Here is a 19,988-nt window from a genome sequence, read left to right on the forward strand (position 1 = left end):
TTAAGGGAGTTCAGTAGCATGGGAGCAGTCTTACGCACTATGCGGGTTTTCAGTACTGTGAGTAAAAGAGAAGCAGCTTACAGGATTTCTGTACATTGGAAGTAGTGAGAGGCAGTGTACAGGAGTTCTGCATCCTGAGTGTAGGAAACACTTTACGGGAGTTCTGTAGCATGGGAGTAGTCTTACGCACAATCAGGGTTTTCAGTAGTGTGAGTAAAAGAGAAGCAGCTTACAGGGTTTCTGTACATTGGAAGTACGGAGAGGCAGTTTACAGGAGTTCTGCATCCTGAGTGTAGGAAACACTTTGCGGGAGTTCTGTAGCATGGGAGTAGTCTTACGCACTATGCGGGTTTTCAGTAGTCTGAGTAAAAGAGAAGCAGCTTACAGGATTTCTGTACATGGGAAGTAGTGAGAGGCAGTGTACAGGAGTTCTGCATCCTGAGTGTAGGAAACACTTTACGGGAGTTCTGTAGCATGGGAGTAGTCTTACGCACTATGCGGGTTTTCAGTAGTCTGAGTAAAAGAGAAGCAGCTTACAGGATTTCTGTACTTTGGAAGTAGTGACAGGCCTTTTACAGGAGTTCTGCATCCAGTGTAGGAAACACTTTACAGGAGTTCTGTAGCATGGCAGTATTCTTACGCACTATGCGGGTTTTCTGTAGTCTGAGTAAAACAGAAGCAGCTTACAGGATTTCTGTACATTGGAAGTAGCGAGAGGCAGTTTACAGGAGTTCTGCATCCTGATTGTAGGAAACACTTTACAGGAGTTCTGGAGCATGGCAGTAGTCTGACGCACTATGCGGGTTTTCAGTAGTCTGAGTAAAAGAGAAGCAGCTTACAGGATTTCTGTACATTGGAAGTATTGAGAGGCAGTTTACAGGAGTTCTGCATCCTGAGTGTAGGAAACACGTTACGGGAGTTCTGTAGCATGGGAGTAGTCTTACGGAACGATGCGGGTTTTCAGTAGTCTGAGTAAAAGAGAAGCAGCTTACAGGATTTCTGTACATGGGAAGTAGTGAGTGGCAGTGTACAGGAGTTCTGCATCCTGAGTGTAGGAAACACTTTAAGGGAGTTCAGTAGCATGGGAGCAGTCTTACGCACTATGCGGGTTTTCAATAGTCTGAGTAAAAGAGAAGCAGCTTACAGGATTTCTGTACATTGGAAGTTGAGAGGCAGTTTACAGGAGTTCTGCATCCTGAGTGTAGGAAACACTATACGGGACTTCTGTAGCATGGGAGTTGTCTTACGGAACGATGCGGGTTTTCAGTAGTGTGAGTAAAAGAGAAGCAGCTTACAGGATTTCTGTACATTGGAAGTAGTGAGAGGCAGTGTACAGGAGTTCTGCATCCTGAGTGTAGGAAACACTTCACGGGAGTTCTGTAGCATGGGAGTAGTCTTACGCACAATCAGGGTTTCCAGTAGTGTGTGTAAAAGAGAAGTAGCTTACAGGGTTTCTGTACATTGGAAGTACGGAGAGGCAGTTTACAGGAGTTCTGCATCGTGAGTGTAGGAAACACTTTGCGGGAGTTCTGTAGCATGGGTGTAGTCTTACGCACTATGCGGGTTTTCAGTAGTCTGAGTAAAAGAGAAGCAGCTTACAGGATTTCTGTACATGGGAAGTAGTGAGAGGCAGTGTACAGGAGTTCTGCATCCTGAGTGTAGGAAACACTTTACGGGAGTTCTGTAGCATGAGAGTAGTCTTACGCACTATGCGGGTTCTCAGTAGTCTGAGTAAAAGAGAAGCAGCTTACAGGATTTCTGTACATTGGAAGTAGTGACAGGCCTTTTACAGTAGTTCTGCATCCAGTGTAGGAAACACTTTACGGGAGTTCTGTAGCGTGGGAGTAGTCTTACGCACTATGCGGGTTCTCAGTAGTCTGAGTAAAAGAGAAGCAGCTTACAGGATTTCTGTACATTGGAAGTATTGAGAGGCAGTGTACAGGAGTTCTGCATCCTGAGTGTAGGAAACACTTTACGCGAGTTCTGTAGCTTGGGAGTAGTCTTAATCATAATGCGGGTTTTCAGTAGTCTGAGTAAAAAAGAAGCAGCTTACAGGATTTCTGTACATTGGAAGTAGTGAATTTCAGTGTACAGGAGTTCTGCATCCTGAGTGTAGGAAAAACTTTACGGGAGTTCTGTAGCATGGGAGAAGTCTTATGCACACTGCGTGTTTTCAGTAGTCTGAGTAAAAGAGGAGCAGCTTAGTCTTACGCACAATCAGGGTTTTCAGTAGTGTGAGAAAAAGAGAAGCAGCTTACAGGGTTTCTGTACATTGGAAGTACGGAGAGGCAGTTTACAGGAGTTCTGCATCCTGAGTGTAGGAAACACTTTAAGGGAGTTCTGTAGCATGGGATTAGTCTTACGCACTATGCGGTTCTTCAGTAGTGTGAGTAAAAGAGAAGCAGCTTACAGGATTTCTGTACATGGGAAGTAGTGAGAGGCAGTGTACAGGAGTTCTGCATCCTGAGTGTAGGAAACACTTTACGGGAGTTCTGTAGCATGGGAGTAGTCTTACGCACTATGCGGGTTTTCAGTAGTCTGAGTAAAAGAGAAGCAGCTTACAGGATTTCTGTACATTGGAAGTAGTGACAGGCCTTTTACAGTAGTTCTGCATCCAGTGTAGGAAACACTTTACAGGAGTTCTGTAGCATGGCAGTATTCTTACGCACTATGCGGGTTTTCTGTAGTCTGAGTAAAAGAGAAGCAGCTTACAGGATTTCTGTACATTGAAAATAGCGAGAGGCAGTTTACAGGAGTTCTGCATCCTGATTGTATGAAACACTTTACAGGAGTTCTGGAGCATGGCAGTAGTCTGACGCACTATGCGGGTTTCCAGTAGTCTGAGTAAAAGAGAAGCAGCTTACAGGATTTCTGTACATTGGAAGTATTGAGAGGCAGTTTACAGGAGTTCTGCATCCTGAGTGTAGGAAACACTTTACGGGAGTTCTGTAGCATGGGAGTAGTCTTACGCACTATGCGGGTTTTCAGTAGTCTGAGTAAAAGAGAAGCAGCTTACAGGATTTCTGTACATGGGAAGTAGTGAGAGGCAGTGTACAGGAGTTCTGCATCCTGAGTGTAGGAAACACTTTACGGGAGTTCTGTAGCATGGGAGTAGTCTTACGCACTATGCGGGTTCTCAGTAGTCTGAGTAAAAGAGAAGCAGCTTACAGGATTTCTGTACATTGGAAGTAGTGACAGGCCTTTTACAGTAGTTCTGCATCCAGTGTAGGAAACACTTTACAGGAGTTCTGTAGCATGGCAGTATTCTTACGCACTATGCGGGTTTTCTGTAGTCTGAGTAAAAGAGAAGCAGCTTACAGGATTTCTGTACATTGAAAGTAGCGAGAGGCAGTTTACAGGAGTTCTGCATCCTGATTGTAGGAAACACTTTACAGGAGTTCTGGAGCATGGCAGTAGTCTGACGCACTATGCGGGTTTTCAGTAGTCTGAGTAAAAGAGAAGCAGCTTACAGGATTTCTGTACATTGGAAGTATTGAGAGGCAGTTTACAGGAGTTCTGCATCCTGAGTGTAGGAAACACTTTACGGGAGTTCTGTAGCATGGGAGTAGTCTTACGCACTATGCGGGTTTTCAGTAGTCTGAGTAAAAGAGAAGCAGCTTACAGGATTTCTGTACATGGGAAGTAGTGAGAGGCAGTGTACAGGAGTTCTGCATCCTGAGTGTAGGAAACACTTTACGGGAGTTCTGTAGCATGGGAGTATTCTTACGCACTATGCGGGTTCTCAGTAGTCTGAGTAAAAGAGAAGCAGCTTACAGGATTTCTGTACTTTGGAAGTAGTGACAGGCCTTTTACAGGAGTTCTGCATCCAGTGTAGGAAACACTTTACAGGAGTTCTGGAGCATGGCAGTAGTCTGACGCACTATGCGGGTTTTCTGTAGTCTGAGTAAAAGAGAAGCAGCTTACAGGATTTCTGTACATTGGAAGTAGCGAGATGGAGTTTACAGGAGTTCTGCATCCTGAGTGTAGGAAACACTTTACAGGAGTTCTGGAGCATGGCAGTAGTCTGACGCTCTATGCGGGTTTTCAGTAGTCTGAGTAAAAGAGAAGCAGCTTACAGGATTTCTGTACATTGGAAGTATTGAGAGGCAGTTTACAGGAGTTCTGCATCCTGAGTGTAGGAAACACTTTACGGGAGTTCTGTAGCATGGGAGTAGTCTTACGGAACGATGCGGGTTTTCAGTAGTCTGAGTAAAAGAGAAGCAGCTTACAGGATTTCTGTACATGGGAAGTAGTGAGTGGCAGTGTACAGGAGTTCTGCATCCTGAGTGTAGGAAACACTTTAAGGGAGTTCAGTAGCATGGGAGCAGCCTTACGCACTATGCGGGTTTTCAATAGTCTGAGTAAAAGAGAAGCAGCTTATAGGATTTCTGTACATTGGAAGTTGAGAGGCAGTTTACAGGAGTTCTGCATCCTGAGTGTAGGAAACACTATACGGGAGTTCTGTAGCATGGGAGTTGTCTTACGGAACGATGCGGGTTTTCAGTAGTGTGAGTAAAACAGAAGCAGCTTACAGGATTTCTGTACATTGGAAGTAGTGAGAGGCAGTGTACAGGAGTTCTGCATCCTGAGTGTAGGAAACACTTCACGGGAGTTCTGTAGCATGGGAGTAGTCTTACGCACAATCAGGGTTTCCAGTAGTGTGTGTAAAAGAGAAGCAGCTTACAGGGTTTCTGTACATTGGAAGTACGGAGAGGCAGTTTACAGGAGTTCTGCATCGTGAGTGTAGGAAACACTTTGCGGGAGTTCTGTAGCATGGGTGTAGTCTTACGCACTATGCGGGTTTTCAGTAGTCTGAGTAAAAGAGAAGCAGCTTACAGGATTTCTGTACATGGGAAGTAGTGAGAGGCAGTGTACAGGAGTTCTGCATCCTGAGTGTAGGAAACACTTTACGGGAGTTCTGTAGCATGAGAGTAGTCTTACGCACTATGCGGGTTCTCAGTAGTCTGAGTAAAAGAGAAGCAGCTTACAGGATTTCTGTACATTGGAAGTAGTGACAGGCCGTTTACAGGAGTTCTGCATCCAGTGTAGGAAACACTTTACGGGAGTTCTGTAGCGTGGGAGTAGTCTTACGCACTATGCGGGTTTTCAGTAGTCTGAGTAAAAGAGAAGCAGCTTACAGGATTTCTGCACATTGGAAGTATTGAGAGGCAGTGTACAGGAGTTCTGCATCCTGAGTGTAGGAAACACTTTACGCGAGTTCTGTAGCTTGGGAGTAGTCTTAATTACAATGCGTGTTTTCAGTAGTCTGAGTAAAAAAGAAGCAGCTTACAGGATTTCTGTACATTGGAAGTAGTGAATTTCAGTGTACAGGAGTTCTGCATCCTGAGTGTAGGAAAAACTTTACGGGAGTTCTGTAGCATGGGAGAAGTCTTATGCACACTGCGTGTTTTCAGTAGTCTGAGTAAAAGAGGAGCAGCTTAGTCTTACGCACAATCAGGGTTTTCAGTAGTGTGAGTAAAAGAGAAGCAGCTTACAGGGATTCTGTACATTGGAAGTACGGAGAGGCAGTTTACAGGAGTTCTGCATCCTGAGTGTAGGAAACACTTTACGGGAGTTCTGTAGCATGGGAGTAGTCTTACGCACTATGCGGGTTTTCAGTAGTCTGAGTAAAAGAGAAGCAGCTTACAGGATTTCTGTACATGGGAAGTAGTGAGAGGCAGTGTACAGGAGTTCTGCATCCTGAGTGTAGGAAACACTTTACGGGAGTTCTGTAGCATGGGAGTAGTCTTATGCACTATGCGGGTTCTCAGTAGTCTGAGTAAAAGAGAAGCAGCTTACAGGATTTCTGTACATTGGAAGTAGTGACAGGCCTTTTACAGTAGTTCTGCATCCAGTGTAGGAAACACTTTACAGGAGTTCTGTAGCATGGCAGTATTCTTACGCACTATGCGGGTTTTCTGTAGTCTGAGTAAAAGAGAAGCAGCTTACAGGATTTCTGTACATTGGAAGTAGCGAGAGGCAGTTTACAGGATTTCTGCATCCTGATTGTAGGAAACACTTTACAGGAGTTCTGGAGCATGGCAGTAGTCTGACGCACTATGCGGGTTTTCAGTAGTCTGAGTAAAAGAGAAGCAGCTTACAGGATTTCTGTACATTGGAAGTAGCGAGAGGCAGTTTACAGGAGTTCTGCATCCTGAGTGTAGGAAACACTTTACGGGAGTTCTGTAGCATGGGAGTAGTCTTACGCACTATGCGGGTTTTCAGTAGTCTGAGTAAAAGAGAAGCAGCTTACAGGATTTCTGTACATGGGAAGTAGTGAGAGGCAGTGTACAGGAGTTCTGCATCCTGAGTGTAGGAAACACTTTACGGGAGTTCTGTAGCATGGGAGTATTCTTACGCACTATGCGGGTTCTCAGTAGTCTGAGTAAAAGAGAAGCAGCTTACAGGATTTCTGTACTTTGGAAGTAGTGACAGGCCTTTTACAGGAGTTCTGCATCCAGTGTAGGAAACACTTTACAGGAGTTCTGTAGCATGGCAGTATTCTTACGCACTATGCGGGTTTTCTGTAGTCTGAGTAAAAGAGAAGCAGCTTACAGGATTTCTGTACATTGGAAGTAGCGAGATGGAGTTTACAGGAGTTCTGCATCCTAAGTGTAGGAAACACTTTACAGGAGTTCTGGAGCATGGCAGTAGTCTGACGCACTATGCGGGTTTTCAGTAGTCTGAGTAAAAGAGAAGCAGCTTACAGGATTTCTGTACATTGGAAGTATTGAGAGGCAGTTTACAGGAGTTCTGCATCCTGAGTGTAGGAAACACTTTACGGGAGTTCTGTAGCATGGGAGTAGTCTTACGGAACGATGCGGGTTTTCAGTAGTCTGAGTAAAAGAGAAGCAGCTTACAGGATTTCTGTACATTGGAAGTAGTGAGTGGCAGTGTACAGGAGTTCTGCATCCTGAGTGTAAGAAACACTTTACGGGAGTTCTGTAGCATGGGAGTAGTCTTACGCACTATGCGGGTTTTCAGTAGTCTGAGTAAAAGAGGAGCAGCTTACAGGATTTCTGTACATTGGAAGTAGTGACAGGCAGTTTAAAGGAGTTCTGCATCCAGTGTAGGAAACACTTTACCAGAGTTCTGTAGCATTGGAGTAGTCTTATGCACTATGCGTGTTTCAGTAGTCTGAGTAAAAGAGGAGGAGCTTACAGGATTTCTGTACTTTGGAAGTAGTGAGTGGCAGTGTACAGGAGTTCTGCATCCTGAGTGTAGGAAACACTTTACGGGAGTTCTGTAGCATGGGAGTAGTCTTACGCACTATGCGGGTTCTCAGTAGTCTGAGTAAAAGAGAAGCAGCTTACAGGATTTCTGTACATTGGAAGTAGTGACAGGCCATTTACAGGAGTTCTGCTTCCAGTGTAGGAAACACTTTACGGGAGTTCTGTAGCGTGGGAGTAGTCTTACTCACTATGGGGGTTTTCAGTAGTCTCAGTAAAAGACAAGCAGCTTACAGGATTTCTGTACATTGTAAGTAGTGAGAGGCAATTTACAGGAGTTCTGCATCCTGAGTGTAGGAAACACTTTAAGGGAGTTCTGTAGCATGGGAGCAGTCTTACGCACTATGCGGGTTCTCAGTAGTCTGAGTAAAAGAGAAGCAGCTTACAGGATTTCTGTACATTGGAAGTAGTGAGAGACAGTTTACAGGAGTTCTGCATCCTGAGTGTAGGAAACACTTTACGGGAGTTCTGTAGCATGGGAGTAGTCTTACGGAACGATGCGGGTTTTCAGTAGTCTGAGTAAAAGAGAAGCAGCTTACAGGATTTCTGTACATTGGAAGTAGTGAGTGGCAGTGTACAGGAGTTCTGCATCCTGAGTGTAGGAAACACTTTACGGGAGTTCTGTAGCATGGGAGTAGTCTTACGCACTATGCGGGTTCACAGTAGTCTGAGTAAAAGAGAAGCAGCTTACAGGATTTCTGTACATTGCAAGTATTGAGAGGCAGTGTACAGGAGTTCTGCATCCTGAGTGTAGGAAACACTTTACGGGAGTTCTGTAGCATGGCAGTAGTCTGACGCACTATGCGGGTTTTCTGTAGTCTGAGTAAAAGAGAAGCAGCTTACAGGATTTCTGTACATTGGAAGTAGCGAGATGGAGTTTACAGGAGTTCTGCATCCTGAGTGTAGGAAACACTTTACAGGAGTTCTGGAGCATGGCAGTAGTCTGACGCTCTATGCGGGTTTTCAGTAGTCTGAGTAAAAGAGAAGCAGCTTACAGGATTTCTGTACATTGGAAGTATTGAGAGGCAGTTTACAGGAGTTCTGCATCCTGAGTGTAGGAAACACTTTACGGGAGTTCTGTAGCATGGGAGTAGTCTTACGGAACGATGCGGGTTTTCAGTAGTCTGAGTAAAAGAGAAGCAGCTTACAGGATTTCTGTACATGGGAAGTAGTGAGTGGCAGTGTACAGGAGTTCTGCATCCTGAGTGTAGGAAACACTTTAAGGGAGTTCAGTAGCATGGGAGCAGCCTTACGCACTATGCGGGTTTTCAATAGTCTGAGTAAAAGAGAAGCAGCTTATAGGATTTCTGTACATTGGAAGTTGAGAGGCAGTTTACAGGAGTTCTGCATCCTGAGTGTAGGAAACACTATACGGGAGTTCTGTAGCATGGGAGTTGTCTTACGGAACGATGCGGGTTTTCAGTAGTGTGAGTAAAACAGAAGCAGCTTACAGGATTTCTGTACATTGGAAGTAGTGAGAGGCAGTGTACAGGAGTTCTGCATCCTGAGTGTAGGAAACACTTCACGGGAGTTCTGTAGCATGGGAGTAGTCTTACGCACAATCAGGGTTTCCAGTAGTGTGTGTAAAAGAGAAGCAGCTTACAGGGTTTCTGTACATTGGAAGTACGGAGAGGCAGTTTACAGGAGTTCTGCATCGTGAGTGTAGGAAACACTTTGCGGGAGTTCTGTAGCATGGGTGTAGTCTTACGCACTATGCGGGTTTTCAGTAGTCTGAGTAAAAGAGAAGCAGCTTACAGGATTTCTGTACATGGGAAGTAGTGAGAGGCAGTGTACAGGAGTTCTGCATCCTGAGTGTAGGAAACACTTTACGGGAGTTCTGTAGCATGAGAGTAGTCTTACGCACTATGCGGGTTCTCAGTAGTCTGAGTAAAAGAGAAGCAGCTTACAGGATTTCTGTACATTGGAAGTAGTGACAGGCCGTTTACAGGAGTTCTGCATCCAGTGTAGGAAACACTTTACGGGAGTTCTGTAGCGTGGGAGTAGTCTTACGCACTATGCGGGTTTTCAGTAGTCTGAGTAAAAGAGAAGCAGCTTACAGGATTTCTGCACATTGGAAGTATTGAGAGGCAGTGTACAGGAGTTCTGCATCCTGAGTGTAGGAAACACTTTACGCGAGTTCTGTAGCTTGGGAGTAGTCTTAATTACAATGCGTGTTTTCAGTAGTCTGAGTAAAAAAGAAGCAGCTTACAGGATTTCTGTACATTGGAAGTAGTGAATTTCAGTGTACAGGAGTTCTGCATCCTGAGTGTAGGAAAAACTTTACGGGAGTTCTGTAGCATGGGAGAAGTCTTATGCACACTGCGTGTTTTCAGTAGTCTGAGTAAAAGAGGAGCAGCTTAGTCTTACGCACAATCAGGGTTTTCAGTAGTGTGAGTAAAAGAGAAGCAGCTTACAGGGATTCTGTACATTGGAAGTACGGAGAGGCAGTTTACAGGAGTTCTGCATCCTGAGTGTAGGAAACACTTTACGGGAGTTCTGTAGCATGGGAGTAGTCTTACGCACTATGCGGGTTTTCAGTAGTCTGAGTAAAAGAGAAGCAGCTTACAGGATTTCTGTACATGGGAAGTAGTGAGAGGCAGTGTACAGGAGTTCTGCATCCTGAGTGTAGGAAACACTTTACGGGAGTTCTGTAGCATGGGAGTAGTCTTATGCACTATGCGGGTTCTCAGTAGTCTGAGTAAAAGAGAAGCAGCTTACAGGATTTCTGTACATTGGAAGTAGTGACAGGCCTTTTACAGTAGTTCTGCATCCAGTGTAGGAAACACTTTACAGGAGTTCTGTAGCATGGCAGTATTCTTACGCACTATGCGGGTTTTCTGTAGTCTGAGTAAAAGAGAAGCAGCTTACAGGATTTCTGTACATTGGAAGTAGCGAGAGGCAGTTTACAGGATTTCTGCATCCTGATTGTAGGAAACACTTTACAGGAGTTCTGGAGCATGGCAGTAGTCTGACGCACTATGCGGGTTTTCAGTAGTCTGAGTAAAAGAGAAGCAGCTTACAGGATTTCTGTACATTGGAAGTAGCGAGAGGCAGTTTACAGGAGTTCTGCATCCTGAGTGTAGGAAACACTTTACGGGAGTTCTGTAGCATGGGAGTAGTCTTACGCACTATGCGGGTTTTCAGTAGTCTGAGTAAAAGAGAAGCAGCTTACAGGATTTCTGTACATGGGAAGTAGTGAGAGGCAGTGTACAGGAGTTCTGCATCCTGAGTGTAGGAAACACTTTACGGGAGTTCTGTAGCATGGGAGTATTCTTACGCACTATGCGGGTTCTCAGTAGTCTGAGTAAAAGAGAAGCAGCTTACAGGATTTCTGTACTTTGGAAGTAGTGACAGGCCTTTTACAGGAGTTCTGCATCCAGTGTAGGAAACACTTTACAGGAGTTCTGTAGCATGGCAGTATTCTTACGCACTATGCGGGTTTTCTGTAGTCTGAGTAAAAGAGAAGCAGCTTACAGGATTTCTGTACATTGGAAGTAGCGAGATGGAGTTTACAGGAGTTCTGCATCCTAAGTGTAGGAAACACTTTACAGGAGTTCTGGAGCATGGCAGTAGTCTGACGCACTATGCGGGTTTTCAGTAGTCTGAGTAAAAGAGAAGCAGCTTACAGGATTTCTGTACATTGGAAGTATTGAGAGGCAGTTTACAGGAGTTCTGCATCCTGAGTGTAGGAAACACTTTACGGGAGTTCTGTAGCATGGGAGTAGTCTTACGGAACGATGCGGGTTTTCAGTAGTCTGAGTAAAAGAGAAGCAGCTTACAGGATTTCTGTACATTGGAAGTAGTGAGTGGCAGTGTACAGGAGTTCTGCATCCTGAGTGTAAGAAACACTTTACGGGAGTTCTGTAGCATGGGAGTAGTCTTACGCACTATGCGGGTTTTCAGTAGTCTGAGTAAAAGAGGAGCAGCTTACAGGATTTCTGTACATTGGAAGTAGTGACAGGCAGTTTAAAGGAGTTCTGCATCCAGTGTAGGAAACACTTTACCAGAGTTCTGTAGCATTGGAGTAGTCTTATGCACTATGCGTGTTTCAGTAGTCTGAGTAAAAGAGGAGGAGCTTACAGGATTTCTGTACTTTGGAAGTAGTGAGTGGCAGTGTACAGGAGTTCTGCATCCTGAGTGTAGGAAACACTTTACGGGAGTTCTGTAGCATGGGAGTAGTCTTACGCACTATGCGGGTTCTCAGTAGTCTGAGTAAAAGAGAAGCAGCTTACAGGATTTCTGTACATTGGAAGTAGTGACAGGCCATTTACAGGAGTTCTGCTTCCAGTGTAGGAAACACTTTACGGGAGTTCTGTAGCGTGGGAGTAGTCTTACTCACTATGGGGGTTTTCAGTAGTCTCAGTAAAAGACAAGCAGCTTACAGGATTTCTGTACATTGTAAGTAGTGAGAGGCAATTTACAGGAGTTCTGCATCCTGAGTGTAGGAAACACTTTAAGGGAGTTCTGTAGCATGGGAGCAGTCTTACGCACTATGCGGGTTCTCAGTAGTCTGAGTAAAAGAGAAGCAGCTTACAGGATTTCTGTACATTGGAAGTAGTGAGAGACAGTTTACAGGAGTTCTGCATCCTGAGTGTAGGAAACACTTTACGGGAGTTCTGTAGCATGGGAGTAGTCTTACGGAACGATGCGGGTTTTCAGTAGTCTGAGTAAAAGAGAAGCAGCTTACAGGATTTCTGTACATTGGAAGTAGTGAGTGGCAGTGTACAGGAGTTCTGCATCCTGAGTGTAGGAAACACTTTACGGGAGTTCTGTAGCATGGGAGTAGTCTTACGCACTATGCGGGTTCACAGTAGTCTGAGTAAAAGAGAAGCAGCTTACAGGATTTCTGTACATTGCAAGTATTGAGAGGCAGTGTACAGGAGTTCTGCATCCTGAGTGTAGGAAACACTTTACGGGAGTTCTGTAGCATGGGAGTAGTCTTACGGAACGATGCGGGTTCAAAGTAGTCCGAGTAAAAGTGAAGCAGCTTACAGGAATTCTGTACATTAGAAGTACTGAGAGGCAGTTTTAAGGAGTCCTGCATACTGAGTGTAGGAAACAATTTGCTGGGGTTCTGTAGCATGGCAGTAGTCTTACGCACTATGCGGGTTTTCTGTAGTCTGAGTAAAAGAGAAGCAGCTTACAGGATTTCTGTACATTGGAAGTATTGAGAGGCAGTGTACAGGAGTTCTGCATCCTGAGTGTAGGAAACACTTTACGGGAGTTCTGTAGCATGGGAGTAGTCTTACGCACTATGCGGGTTTTCAGTAGTCTGAGTAAAAGAGAAGCAGCTTATAGGATTTCTGTACATTGGAAGTAGTGAGAGGCAGTGTACAGGAGTTCTGCATCCTGAGTGTAGGAAACACTTTACGGGAGTTCTGTAGCACGGGAGTAGTCTTACGGAACGATGCGGGTTTTCAGTAGTCTGAGTAAAAGAGAAGCAGCTTACAGGATTTCTGTACATGGGAAGTAGTGAGAGGCAGTGTACAGGAGTTCTGCATCCTGAGTGTAGGAAACACTTTAAGGGAGTTCAGTAGCATGGGAGCAGTCTTACGCACTATGCGGGTTTTCAGTAGTCTGAGTAAAAGAGAAGCAGCTTACAGGATTTCTGTACATTGGAAGTAGTGACAGGCAGTTTAAAGGAGTTCTGCATCCAGTGTAGGAAACACTTTACGGGAGTTCTGTAGCATGGGAGAAGTCTTATGCACTATGCGTGTTTTCAGTAGTCTGAGTAAAAGAGAAGCAGCTTACAGGATTTCTGTACATTGCAAGTATTGAGAGGCAGTGTACAGGAGTTCTGCACCCTGAGTGTAGGAAACACTTTACGGGAGTTCTGTAGCATGGGAGTAGTCTTACGCACTATGCGGGTTTTCAGTAGTCTGAGTAAAAGAGGAGCAGCCTACAGGATTTCTGTACATTGGAAGTAGTGACAGGCAGTTTAAAGGAGTTCTGCATCCAGTGTAGGGAACACTTTACGGGAGTTCTGTAGCATGGGAGTAGTCTTACGCACTATGCGGGTTTTCAGTAGTCTGAGTAAAAGAGGAGCAGCTTACAGGATTTCTGTACATTGGAAGTAGTGACAGGCAGTTTAAAGGAGTTCTGCATCCAGTGTAGGAAACACTTTACGGGAGTTCTGTAGCATGGGAGTAGTCTTATGCACTATGCATGTTTTCAGTAGTCTGAGTAAAAGAGGAGGAGCTTACAGGATTTCTGTACATTGGAAGTAGTGAAAGGCAGTGTACAGGAGTTCTGCATCCTGAGTGTAGGAAACACTTTACGGGAGTTCTGTAGCATGGGAGTAGTCTTACGGAACGATGCGGGTTTTCAGTAGTCTGAGTAAAAGAGAAGCAGCTTACAGGATTTCTGTACATGGGAAGTAGTGAGAGGCAGTGTACAGGAGTTCTGCATCCTGAGTGTAGGAAACACTTTAAGGGAGTTCAGTAGCATGGGAGCAGTCTTACGCGCTATGCGGGTTTTCAGTAGTCTGAGTAAAAGAGAAGCAGCTTACAGGATTTCTGTACATTGGAAGCAGTGACAGGCAGTTTAAAGGAGTTCTGCATCCAGTGTAGGAAACACTTTACGGGAGTTCTGTAGCATGGGAGAAGTCTTATGCACTATGCGTGTTTTCAGTAGTCTGAGTAAAAGAGAAGCAGCTTACAGGATTTCTGTACATTGCAAGTATTGAGAGGCAGTTTACAGGAGTTCTGCATCCTGAGTGTAGGAAACACTTTACGGGAGTTCTGTAGCATGGGAGTAGTCTTACGCACTATGCGGGTTTTCAGTAGTCTGAGTAAAAGAGAAGCAGCTTATAGGATTTCTGTACATTGGAAGTAGTGAGAGGCAGTGTACAGGAGTTCTGCATCCTGAGTGTAGGAAACACTTTACGGGAGTTCTGTAGCATTGGAGTAGTCTTACGGAACGATGCGGGTTTTCAGTAGTCTGAGTAAAAGAGAAGCAGCTTACAGGATTTCTGTACATGGGAAGTAGTGAGAGGCAGTGTACAGGAGTTCTGCATCCTGAGTGTAGGAAACACTTTAAGGGAGTTCAGTAGCATGGGAGCAGTCTTACGCACTATGCGGGTTTTCAGTAGTCTGAGTAAAAGAGAAGCAGCTTACAGGATTTCTGTACATTGGAAGCAGTGACAGGCAGTTTAAAGGAGTTCTGCATCCAGTGTAGGAAACACTTTACGGGAGTTCTGTAGCATGGGAGAAGTCTTATGCACTATGCGTGTTTTCAGTAGTCTGAGTAAAAGAGAAGCAGCTTACAGGATTTCTGTACATTGCAAGTATTGAGAGGCAGTGTACAGGAGTTCTGCACCCTGAGTGTAGGAAACACTTTACGGGAGTTCTGTAGCATGGGAGTAGTCTTACGGAACGATGCGGTTTTTCAGTAGTCTGAGTAAAAGAGAAGCAGCTTACAGGATTTCTGTACATTGGAAGTAGTGAAAGGCAGTGTACAGGAGTTCTGCATCCTGAGTGTAGGAAACACATTACGGGAGTTCTGTAGCATGGGAGTAGTCTTACGCACTATGCGGGTTCTCAGTAGTCTGAGTAAAAGAGAAGCAGCTTACAGGATTTCTGTACATTGGAAGTAGTGACAGGCCGTTTACAGGAGTTCTGCTTCCATTGTAGGAAACACTTTACGGGAGTTCTGTAGTGTGGGAGTAGTCTTTCTCACTATGGGGGTTTTCAGTAGTCTCAGTAAAAGAGAAGCAGCTTACAGGATTTCTGTACATTGGAAGTAGTGAGAGGCAATTTACAGGAGTTCTGCATCCTGAGTGTAGGAAACACTTTAAGGGAGTTCTGTAGCATGGGAGTAGTCTTACGCACTATGCGGGTTCTCAGTAGTCTGAGTAAAAGAGAAGGAGCTTACAGGATGTCTGTACATTGGAAGTAGGGAGAGGCAGTTTAAAGGAGTTCTGCATCCAGTGTAGGAAACACTTTACCGGAGTTCTGTAGCATGGGAGAAGTCTTATGCACTATGCGTGTTTTCAGTAGTCTGAGTAAAAGAGAAGCAGCTTACAGGATTTCTGTACATTGGAAGTAGTGAAAGGCAGTGTACAGGAGTTCTGCATCCTGAGTGTAGGAAACACTTTACGGGAGTTCTGTAGCATGGGAGTAGTCTTATGCACTATGCGGATTTTCAGTAGTCTGAGTAAAAGAGAAGCAGCTTACAGGATTTCTGTACATTGCAAGTATTGAGAGGCAGTGTACAGGAGTTCTGCATCCTGAGTGTAGGAAACACTTTACGGGAGTTCTGTAGCATGGGAGTAGTCTTACGGAACGATGCGGGTTCAGTAGTCCGAGTAAAAGTGAAGCAGCTTACAGGAATTCTGTACATTAGAAGTACTGAGAGGCATTTTTAAGGGGTCCTGCATACTGAGTGTAGGAAACAATTTGCTGGGGTTCTGTAGCATGGCAGTAGTCTTACGCACTATGCGGGTTTTCTGTAGTCTGAGTAAAAGAGAAGCAGCTTACAGGATTTCTGTACATTGGAAGTATTGAGAGGCAGTGTACAGGAGTTCTGCATCCTGAGTGTAGGAAACACTTTACGCGAGTTCTGTAGCATGGGAGTTGTCTCACGGAACGATGCGGGTTTTCAGTAGTGTGAGTAAAAGAGAAGCAGCTTACAGGATTTCTGTACATTGGAAGTAGTGAGAGGCAGTGTACAGGAGTTCTGCATCCTGAGTGTAGGAAACACTTCACGGGAGTTCTGTAGCATGGGAGTAGTCTTACGCACAATCAGGGTTTTCAGTAGTGTGTGTAAAAGAGAAGCAGCTTACAGGGTTTCTGTACATTGGAAGTACGGAGAGGCAGTTTACAGGAGTTCTGCATCGTGAGTGTAGGAAACACTTTGCGGGAGTTCTGTAGCATGGGTGTAGTCTTACGCACTATGCGGGTTTTCAGTAGTCTGAGTAAAAGAGAAGCAGCTTACAGGATTTCTGTACATTGGAAGTATTGAGAGGCAGTGTACAGGAGTTCTGCATCCTGAGTGTAGGAAACACTTTACGCGAGTTCTGTAGCTTGGGAGTAGTCTTAATCACAATGCGGGTTTTCAGTAGTCTGAGTAAAAGAGAAGCAGCTTACAGGATTTCTGTACATTGGAAGTATTGAGTGGCAGTGTACAGGAGTTCTGCATCCTGAGTGTAGGAAACACTTTACCGGAGTTCTGTAGCATGGGAGAAGTCTTATGCACTATGCGTGTTTTCAGTAGTCTGAGTAAAAGAGGAGCAGCTTACAGGATTTCTGTACATTGGAAGTAGTGAAAGGCAGTGTACAGGAGTTCTGCATCCTGAGTGTAGGAAACACTTTACGGGAGTTCTGTAGCATGGGAGTAGTCTTACGCACTATGCGGGTTCTCAGTAGTCTGAGTAAAAGAGAAGCAGCTTACAGGATGTCTGTACATTGGAAGTAGGGAGAGGCCGTTTACAGGAGTTCTGCATCCAGTGTAGGAAACACTTTACGGGAGTTCTGTAGCGTGGGAGTAGTCTTACGCACTATGCGGGTTTTCAGTAGTCTGAGTAAAAGAGAAGCAGCTCACAGGATTACTGTACATTGGAAGTAGTGAGAGGCAGTTTACAGGAGTTCTGCATCCTGAGTGTAGGAAACACTTTACGGGAGTTCTGTAGCATGGGAGTAGTCTTACGGAACGATGCGGGTTTTCAGTAGTCTGAGTAAAAGAGAAGCAGCTTACAGGATTTCTGTCCATTGGAAGTAGTGAGTTTCAGTGTACAGGAGTTCTGCATCCTGAGTGTAGGAAACACTTTACGGGAGTTCTGTAGCATGGGAGAAGTCTTATGCACACTGCGTGTTTTCAGTAGTCTGAGTAAAAGAGGAGCAGCTTAGTCTTACGCACAATCAGGGTTTTCAGTAGTGTGAGTAAAAGAGAAGTAGCTTACAGGGTTTCTGTACATTGGAAGTACGGAGAGGCAGTTTACAGGAGTTCTGCATCCTGAGTGTAGGAAACACTTTGCGGGAGTTCTGTAGCATGGGAGTAGTCTTACGCACTATGCGGGTTTTCAGTAGTCTGAGTAAAAGAGAAGTAGCTTACAGGGTTTCTGTACATTGGAAGTACGGAGAGGCAGTTTACAGGAGTTCTGCATCCTGAGTGTAGGAAACACTTTGCGGGAGTTCTGTAGCATGGGAGTAGTCTTACGCACTATGCGGGTTTTCAGTACTCTGAGTAAAATAGAAGCAGCTTACAGGATTTCTGTACATTGGAAGTAGTGACAGGCCTTTTACAGGAGTTCTGCATCCAGTGTAGGAAACACTTTACAGGAGTTCTGTAGCATGGCAGTAGTCTGACGCACTATGCGGGTTTTCAGTAGTCTGAGTAAAAGAGAAGCAGCTTACAGGATTTCTGTACATTGGAAGTAGTGAGTGGCAGTGTACAGGAGTTCTGCATCCTGAGTGTAGGAAACACTTTAAGGGAGTTCAGTAGCATGGGAGCAGTCCTACGCACTATGCGGGTTTTCAGTAGTCTGAGTAAAAGAGAAGCAGCTTACAGGATTTCTGTACATGGGAAGTATTGAGAGGCAGTTTACAGGAGTTCTGCATCCTGAGTGTAGGAAACACTATACGGGAGTTCTGTAGAATGGGAGTATTCTTACGGAACGATGTGGGTTTTCAGTACTGTGAGTAAAAGAGAAGCAGCTTACAGGATTTCTGTACATTGGAAGTAGTGAGAGGCAGTGTACAGGAGTTCTGCATCCTGAGTGTAGGAAACACTTTACGGGAGTTCTGTAGCATGGGAGTAGTCTTACGCACAATCAGGGTTTTCAGTAGTGTGAGTAAAAGAGAAGCAGCTTACAGGGTTTCTGTACAATGGAAGTACGGAGAGGCAGTTTACAGGAGTTCTGCATCCTGAGTGTAGGAAACACTTTGCGGGAGTTCTGTATCATGGGAGTAGTCTTACTCACTATGCGGGTTCTCAGTAGTCTGAGTAAAAGAGAAGCAGCTTACAGGATTTCTGTACTTTGGAAGTAGTGACAGGCCTTTTACAGGAGTTCTGCATCCAGTGTAGGAAACACTTTACAGGAGTTCTGTAGCATGGCAGTATTCTTACGCACTATGCGGGTTTTCTGTAGTCTGAGTAAAAGAGAAGCAGCTTACAGGATTTCTGTACATTGGAAGTAGCGAGAGGCAGTTTACAGGAGTTCTGCATCCTGATTGTAGGAAACACTTTACAGGAGTTCTGGAGCATGGCAGTAGTCTGACGCACTATGCGGGTTTTCAGTAGTCTGAGTAAAAGAGAAGCAGCTTACAGGATTTCTGTACATTGGAAGTATTGAGAGGCAGTTTACAGGAGTTCTGCATCCTGAGTGTAGGAAACACTTTACGGGAGTTCTGTAGCATGGGAGTAGTCTTACGGAACGATGCGGGTTTTCAGTAGTCTGAGTAAAAGAGAAGCAGCTTACAGGATTTCTGTACATGGGAAGTAGTGAGTGGCAGTGTACAGGAGTTCTGCATCCTGAGTGTAGGAAACACTTTAAGGGAGTTCAGTAGCATGGGAGCAGTCTTACGCACTATGCGGGTTTTCAATAGTCTGAGTAAAAGAGAAGCAGCTTACAGGATTTCTGTACATTGGAAGTTGAGAGGCAGTTTACAGGAGTTCTGCATCCTGAGTGTAGGAAACACTATACGGGGGTTCTGTAGCATGGGAGTTGTCTTACGGAACGATGCGGGTTTTCAGTAGTGTGAGTAAAAGAGAAGCAGCTTACAGGATTTCTGTACATTGGAAGTAGTGAGAGGCAGTGTACAGGAGTTCTGCATCCTGAGTGTAGGAAACACTTCACGGGAGTTCTGTAGCATGGGAGTAGTCTTACGCACTATGCGTGTTTTCAGTAGTCTGAGTAAAAGAGGAGCAGCTTACAGGATTTCTGTACATTGGAAGTAGTGAGAGGCCGTTTACAGGAGTTCTGCATCCAGTGTAGGAAACACTTTACGGGAGTTCTGTAGCGTGGGAGTAGTCTTACGCACTATGCGGGTTTTCAGTAGTCTGAGTAAAAGAGAAGCAGCTTACAGGATTACTGTACATTGGAAGTAGTGAGAGGCAGTTTACAGGAGTTCTGCATCCTGAGTGTAGGAAACACTTTACGGGAGTTCTGTAGCATGGGAGTAGTCTTACGGAACGATGCGGGTTTTCAGTAGTCTGAGTAAAAGAGAAGCAGCTTACAGGATTTCTGTCCATTGGAAGTAGTGAGTTTCAGTGTACAGGAGTTCTGCATCCTGAGTGTAGGAAACACTTTACGGGAGTTCTGTAGCATGGGAGAAGTCTTATGCACACTGCGTGTTTTCAGTAGTCTGAGTAAAAGAGGAGCAGCAAAGTCTTACGCACCATCAGGGTTTTCAGTAGTGTGAGTAAAAGAGAAGTAGCTTACAGGGTTTCTGTACATTGGAAGTACGGAGAGGCAGTTTACAGGAGTTCTGCATCCTGAGTGTAGGAAACACTTTGCGGGAGTTCTGTAGCATGGGAGTAGTCTTACGCACTATGCGGGTTTTCAGTAGTCTGAGTAAAAGAGAAGCAGCTTACAGGATTTCTGTACATGGGAAGTAGTGAGAGGCAGTGTACAGGAGTTCTGCATCCTGAGTGTAGGAAACACTTTACGGGAGTTCTGTAGCATGGGAGTAGTCTTACGCACTATGCGGGTTCTCAGTAGTCTGAGTAAAAGAGAAGCAGCCTACAGGATTTCTGTACATTGGAAGTAGTGACAGGCCTTTTACAGGAGTTCTGCATCCAGTGTAGGAAACACTTTACAGG

This window comes from Oryctolagus cuniculus, chromosome 19 (assembly GCF_051225735.1).
Source record: "Oryctolagus cuniculus isolate XC-2025 breed Fujian yellow rabbit chromosome 19, ASM5122573v1, whole genome shotgun sequence".
NCBI lineage: Eukaryota > Metazoa > Chordata > Mammalia > Lagomorpha > Leporidae > Oryctolagus > Oryctolagus cuniculus.